This window comes from Urocampus carinirostris, unplaced genomic scaffold, assembly GCF_059441175.1.
Source record: "Urocampus carinirostris isolate Australia breed hairy pipefish unplaced genomic scaffold, RoL_Ucar_1.0 HiC_scaffold_60, whole genome shotgun sequence".
NCBI lineage: Eukaryota > Metazoa > Chordata > Actinopteri > Syngnathiformes > Syngnathidae > Urocampus > Urocampus carinirostris.
Genome location: NW_028283167.1, coordinates 84,525 through 90,000, shown reverse-complemented (window position 1 = coordinate 90,000; position 5,476 = coordinate 84,525). Strand labels below are relative to the sequence as shown.

Below are 5,476 nucleotides of genomic sequence, written 5' to 3'. Positions count from 1 at the left end.
CTCTTCGCTCGCCGCTACTGAGGGAATCCTGGTTAGTTTCTTTTCCTCCGCTTAGTAATATGCTTAAATTCAGCGGGTCGTCTCGTCTGATCTGAGGGCGTGCGCGTAGAGCTGTGCGGTCGGGGCCGGCGCCGGGACCGGCGCCGCCGCCATACGGCCGTTGTGATCCGTGCGGGGATCCGCTTGCTCGGCGACCCTCGCCGAGAGCAGCCCCGCGCCGCACGGACACGCGACACCGACGGGCGGACGGACGCCGAGGCGCCGACCGGGACCTTTACCTGAGGAGGGCGCCGAGCGCCGCCGCCATACGGGCCGCCGCGCGGAGCCGCGCGCGCGGAGCACCTTCTCGGTATGCTAAGTACCAGCCGTACTCACCGGCAGCCGAGAAGCACCTCCGGACGCGCGGACGCGCGACACCGACGGGCGGACGGACACGGAGCGCCGCCCGAGTCTGTATTTGAGGGTACGAAGGGACGGGGGTCCCTGCGAAACCCCAGCCGCGGAGTGGGCGGGGAGACGGGTCGCGCGCCACCCGCCGGGCGGACCGGCGGAATGTCGCGGAGGGCCCGAGCCTCGCCCGCGCGGACCGGGTTCTCGCGCCACCCGCCGGACGGACCGGCGGAATGTCGCGGAGGGCCCGGCCCGCGTCCGATCGATTGGAAAGCGCCGCTCAGACAGGCGTGGCCCCGGGGTAAAACCGGGGCCGCAATGTGCGTTCAAAGTGTCGATGATCAATGTGTCCTGCAAATCACATTAGTTCTCGCAGCTAGCTGCGTTCTTCATCGACGCACGAGCCGAGTGATCCACCGCTAAGAGTCGTACGTTTGGGCCCTTTTACGTCCGCCCGGGACGATCGGAGACAAATTCACGACAGGGTTTGTACCGGAGACGAACGCGCCGCGGGTGCCGTTCGGTCGCTCCCGCGAGCGAGCCCCTAACCCGCGGCGCGGTTACCGACGGGCGCGATACGCGCGACGCCGCGACGAGCCGAGCGGGTCGGGCGCGCGGCGCTGAGGCCGGCGCCCGGCGTCTCCCGCTCGGGGCCGCGACGGCGCCCGAGACGTGCGTCGGCCCGGGTAGGTCGGGCGCTCGGCGCTGAGGCCGGCGCCCGGCGTCTCCCGCTCGGGCCTGACACGACTCGGCGACCGGACTCGCCGGGTAGGTCGGGGGCTCGGCGCTGAGGCCGGCCCCCGGCGTCTCCTACCCGGACCCCGGAAGGCCATCCGACTTGGAAGCCCCGCCGCGCCGCGAAGCGACGCTTTGGGTGTTGCTACCCGTCAGCGAGTGGGTTTGGTTTACAAGGGCGGCGCGACCGCGCTGACACCGAGGGGGGACTGGCCCCCGACCCGGCCGCGGCCTGCCCGGACTATGGATGGACAGAGGAGACCGCGGCGGACCGCGCGGAACCGAACCCCCGGTGTCCGGAGCCCCGGGAGGGACTCCGGTGTCCGGGGGCCGGCCCACGCGCGCGCTACGCGGCCCCTCGAGGGCTCCGGCCGACGGACGCGTTTGGCCGGGGAAAAAGGTAGCCGGTGGGAGCACCGTTTCGTCGCCCTGAACCTTCGTCTCGGGCGGGCGTCCCGACGCCGCCGCCATACGGCCGTTGTGATCCGTGCGGGGATCCGCTTGCTCGGCGACCCTCGCCGAGAGCAGCCCCGCGCCGCACGGACACGCGACACCGACGGGCGGACGGACGCCGGGGCGCCGGCCCGAACCGTTACCTTTAAAGGACGGGAGGTCGTCGAGGCGAGTGCCGCCCCGGAAGCGCGCGCCGGAAGCGCGAGAACCGCGCCGAGCTAGGGTCGTCGGCAGAGGGGGATTCCCCGGTTACGGGGGTCCCGCGCACGGCCGCCGCCTTTCGCCCGTCGCTGGCGGTCGCCTGTCGTCGCGCCGCGCCGCGCTACTGGGGTCGTCGGACGAGCGCGCTACCCCGCTCGCACGGAGGTAGCGCGACATCGCCCGCCGCCTTTTCTCGCGTCGCGCCGCGCCGCGTGGCGCCCGCCGAACTCGCTCCGACGCGCGGCCCGGGAGTGACCCGCGCCGCGCCCCCCGTCCCGTCCCGTCCCGGTCTACCCTCTTCCTCCGCCTGCGACGACCCGCCGCCCTCGGCGTCTGGCTCGTCGGGGGTGTACCGAGGCGGATCTGCTGCCGCTCGTACGTTAATGATCCTTCTGCAGGTTCACCTACAGAAACCTTGTTACGACTTTTACTTCCTCTAGATAGTCAAGTTCGACCGTCTTCTGGCACACCGCCGGAGCCGGGGCCGGCCCCGGCGGGGACTATCCGAGGACCTCACTAAGCCATCCGATCGGTAGTAGCGACGGGCGGTGTGTACAAAGGGCAGGGACTTAATCAACGCAGGCTAATGACCCGCGCTTACTGGGAATTCCTCGTTGGTGGGAAATAATTGCAATCCCCAGGCCCTGTCACGAGCGGGGTTCATAGGATTACCCGCGCCTGCCGGCGCGGGGATAGACGACGCGCTTATACGCTCAGTGTGGCGCGCGTGCAGCCCCGGACATCTAAGGGCATCACAGACCTGTTATTGCTCATTCTCGTGTGGCTGAGAGCCACTTGTCCCTCTAAGAAGTTTTCTGCCGCCGACCGCGCGGGGGGCCGCGGTACTATTTAGTATGTTTGAGTCTCGTTCGTTATCGGAATTAACCAGACAAATCGCTCCACCAACTACGAACGGCCATGCACCACCACCCACGGTATCGAGAAAGAGCCTTCAATCTGTCAATCCTTTCCGTGTCCGGGCCGGGTGAGGTTTCCCGTGTTGAGTCAAATTAAGCCGCATGCTCCACTCCTGGTGGTGCCCTTCCGTCAATTCCTTTAAGTTTCAGCTTTGCAACAATACTCCCCCCGGAACCCAGACACTTGGTCGGTTTCCCGGGTGCTGCTCGGCGGGTCATGGGAATAACGCCGCCGGATCGCGAGTCGGCATCGTTTATGGTCGGAACTAGGACGGTATCTGATCGTCTTCGAACCTCCGACTTTCGTTCTTGATTAATGAAAACATTCTTGGCAAATGCTTTCGCTCTCGTCCGTCTTGCGCCGGTCCAAGAATTTCACCTCTAGCGGCGCAGTACGAATGCCCCCGGCCGTCCCTCTTAATCATGGCCCCAGTTCATGACAACCCACAAAATAGAACCGGAGTCCTATTCCATTATTCCCAGCTGCGATATGCAGGGGCGGCCGTGTGGCCTGCTTTGAACACTCTAATTTCCTCAAAGTAAACGCTTCGGGCCCCGCGAGTGACACCCAGCGAAGGGCATCACGGGGGCTTTTGCCGAGAGGCAGGGGCTGGGACAGACGGATGCACGCCTCGCGGCGGACCGTCAGCTCGCGTCCCGGGGTCCAACTAGGAGCTTTTTAACTGCAGCAACTTTAAAATACGCTATTGGAGCTGGAATTACCGCGGCTGCTGGCACCAGACTTGCCCTCCAATGGATGCTGGCCGATGGGTTTGTGTTCGGCTCATTCCAATTACGGAGACTCGAACGAGTCCCGTATTGTTATTTTTCGTCACTACCTCCCCGTGTCGGGAGTGGGTAATTTGCGCGCCTGCTGCCTTCCTTGGATGTGGTAGCCGTTTCTCATGCTCCCTCTCCGGAATCGAACCCTGATTCCCCGTTACCCGTGGTCACCATGGTAGGCGCAGAGTCTACCATCGAAAGTTGATAGGGCAGACATTCGAATGAGTCGTCGCCGCCTCGGGTGGGCGAGCGATCGGCACGAGGTTATCCTGAGTCAACACAAAGGGGGGGCCGGGCCGGCGGAACGAGGACCGGCGCGCGCGGAGCCGCCCGCGCCGCTTACGCCCCCGCCCGGAGAGGCGGAGGCCGGACGCGGGGGACGCGCGCGACGGCTGAGCCCCCGCCCGCCGGACACCGCGTGGGTTTTTGTGTCTGATAAATGCACGCGTCCCCGGGGCGAGGCCGGAGCCCCGCCCGCGAGTCGGCGCTCGTTTGCATGTATTAGCTCTGGATTTGCCACAGTTATCCAAGTAACGGTGGAGCGATCAAAGGAACCATAACTGATTTAATGAGCCGTTCGCAGTTTCACTGTACTGGCCATTCGTACTTAGACATGCATGGCTTAATCTTGAAAACAAGCATATGCTACTGGCAGGATCAACCAGAGTGCGTCTGCCGCCGGGGGGGCGCTGCTGGTGGCGGTGCGGCCCTGGTCCGGGACGAGGCTGTGGCTACAGCCGGGCCCGGGGGGCCGCGCGACACTCGTATACGTTCGGACGGGCTGACGAGCGGGTGTCGTGAAACGATGTTTCGCGCGGAGCCCTAGCACGCGTGGCGTCGGGCTCCGCGACGGTCGGACGTCTGGGTGTGGCTCGAGACGGAAGCTCGACCTCGGTTCGTCTTGGTTCTGCCGCCAAAAGGTTCACGCCGAGGCATGGTTTCGCAAGAGGGCCCCGCGAGTGCCAGCCGTGGATCCCGCCTCACTCGTAACTCGTATCGGATTCGTCCGGCCTCACTTTCGTTCGCACATCGGACAGTTATACGTGTGCTTTAGTAGCTTCCGTTCCCTCTTAGTGAGGCCGTCCGTACGTACCGCCCCAGCTCTTTCTGAGGCGGGTATCCACTCGGCTCGGGGGGGCCCAACGTTTGCCTAGTATCCTCGGCGCTGGAGCTTGACCCGCAAAGCCGGAGGAGCCGCACGCCCGAACACCGGCTTGCGCCGGCCGACGTGGGCCCTCCGAGGCGGGTCTCGTGTGCCAATCGCTCAGTTGGGGAACCGGCAGGCCCGTGGGCCGACGCCGGCTCACCCGGGGGTGAAGGGTGCTTCGATGGAGGCCCCCTGTCAGCCTCCGCGGAAGTCCGGCTTCAATACTTTAAAGTTTGAAAAACTTAGACATTTTTCGAGAACCGGAGCTTAGAGGGGTACATGCAAAAGCCAGGGCCGCGGGAAGCGCCCTAAATACTTCAATACTTTAAAATTTGAAAAACTTAGAAATTTTTCGAGAACCGGCATCTTCCCTCGGTAATTGCGAGATGCGAGGCCGCCCCTAGCCTCTGCTCTGTCGGACTCAATGGTCACGGGTGGCCGCTGATTAGCCCTGGTGCTCACCTCTCAAAATTGCGAGTCCCTAATATAATTCTGGCTGTCGGCTGGAGAAGGGGGTATAAAATCGGCACTTGAGGGAACGCCGGGCCCTCAAGATCGGGGCCATCTAGCGGATTTTTGAGGTACTGCACTCCCATTGGAAATGCATTGGCCATACATGGGCGCTCCGTCCACTACAATGTAATTCCCTCACAATATCTGCCCCCGCGTGGCCGCGCGATGCTACTGCTGCCCCGTTGGGAATGAATGGGCCTTTCGGAGGCCATAAATACAGCGCCGCTGCATGGATTTTGGCGGTACTGCGGCTGTCGTTGAAAATACATGGACCCGTCTGAATGAATGGGCCTTTCGGATTCCATAAACCCAGCGCCGCTGCATGGATTTTGGCGGT

General features: G+C 64.2%; 3 non-coding genes across 3 annotated transcripts in view; all 3 read right to left on the bottom strand.

The window, feature by feature from the left end:
• The window catches only part of LOC148345281 (28S ribosomal RNA), a 4,529-nt gene extending 4,429 nt beyond the window's left edge, over nt 1-100 (bottom strand). The window contains exon 1 of the ribosomal RNA XR_015848728.1: nt 1-100. This exon is cut by the window's left edge and continues 4,429 nt beyond it. This is a non-coding gene — a ribosomal RNA (28S ribosomal RNA).
• A 564-nt stretch (nt 101-664) lies between these two features.
• On the bottom strand, nt 665-818 carry LOC148345280 (5.8S ribosomal RNA). The gene has a single exon (XR_015848731.1). It is a non-coding gene; the product is annotated as a 5.8S ribosomal RNA (ribosomal RNA).
• A 1,342-nt stretch (nt 819-2,160) lies between these two features.
• LOC148345279 (18S ribosomal RNA) lies at nt 2,161-4,147 on the bottom strand. The gene has a single exon (XR_015848724.1). It is a non-coding gene; the product is annotated as an 18S ribosomal RNA (ribosomal RNA).
• Between the last annotated feature and the right edge of the window lie 1,329 nt (nt 4,148-5,476).